The following is a 1,043-nucleotide window of genomic DNA, read 5'->3' as shown; positions in this document are numbered from 1 at the left end:
ACGTTAATATACGAATTAATATAAGAACTTAAAGAACCTTTAGGAGAAACCTACTAGTAACCTTATCTATAGTACTTACTTAAGTTAGATTAAGTTCCTTTTTACTAGTTTATAGATTAGTAAGTAGAAGGAGGCCTCTTTTCTCTAGTTCTTTAACGATATTATTATAGCGATTAATAGTTAAGATAAGAATATCTCGATATATCTAGTAATTAATTAATATATATTGAGCTTATATACTAGTAGAGATTAGTATATAAGAAATAATATTAAATCCTTATTTCCTTATTTATACTTTTATATCTTTAGCTATATAAGCCTTAATTTCTTCCTTATCTTAAATAGTAGAAGAATTATTTTATTCCTCGTTAATCTTATTATTCTTACTTTAAATAATATTATTAGGAAGATCTAGGCCTTTACTAGTAAGATTATTATTAGAATCGTTAAAATTAATACTCTTTACTTCGACTTATACCCTTATCTCCTTCTATATATTTTTAAGTTAATTAAATTATATATCGTCGTATATAGAGCTATCCTCCTACTAGTTTACTTTAGTAGTATTAATAAGAAGTTTAATCGCCTCGTTTAGGACTTAAGGGCCCTACTTCTTAAGAAATTCGCTTACGAGGGTAGCGTTATTAAATCTATCTACTCTAGTAAAGAAGATATAGATATCTAGCTATACTTTACTTTATTCTTAATTAAATCTATTAGAATATTAACGATTTTTAATATTAATACTTATAAAGTAAAACTTAGTTTATCTTTTCTCTATTTCTTAGTTAATAGTATTCTCCTCTATCTTTACCTAGATACTAGTATTTATATTTATAAAAGTCGAAAGGGTTATAAGTCTCTTACGAACCCTAGACTTCGCTATATTATCGTTATTTACTCTAGAGGCGCCGATTCTTTCGAGCTTAAATATATTCTCTTTATGTAATCTTATCTTAACTACTACTAGATATTATAAGAGTATCTTATTCGCCTTACGCCGAACGCTAAGATTAATCCCTAGCTTTAGTTTACGTTAGCGC

This window comes from Exophiala aquamarina (assembly GCF_000709125.1).
Source record: "Exophiala aquamarina CBS 119918 chromosome Unknown aczIA-supercont1.18, whole genome shotgun sequence".
NCBI lineage: Eukaryota > Fungi > Ascomycota > Eurotiomycetes > Chaetothyriales > Herpotrichiellaceae > Exophiala > Exophiala aquamarina.
The sequence above is the reverse complement of the archived record's forward strand: the minus strand, read 5'-3'. Positions refer to the sequence as shown.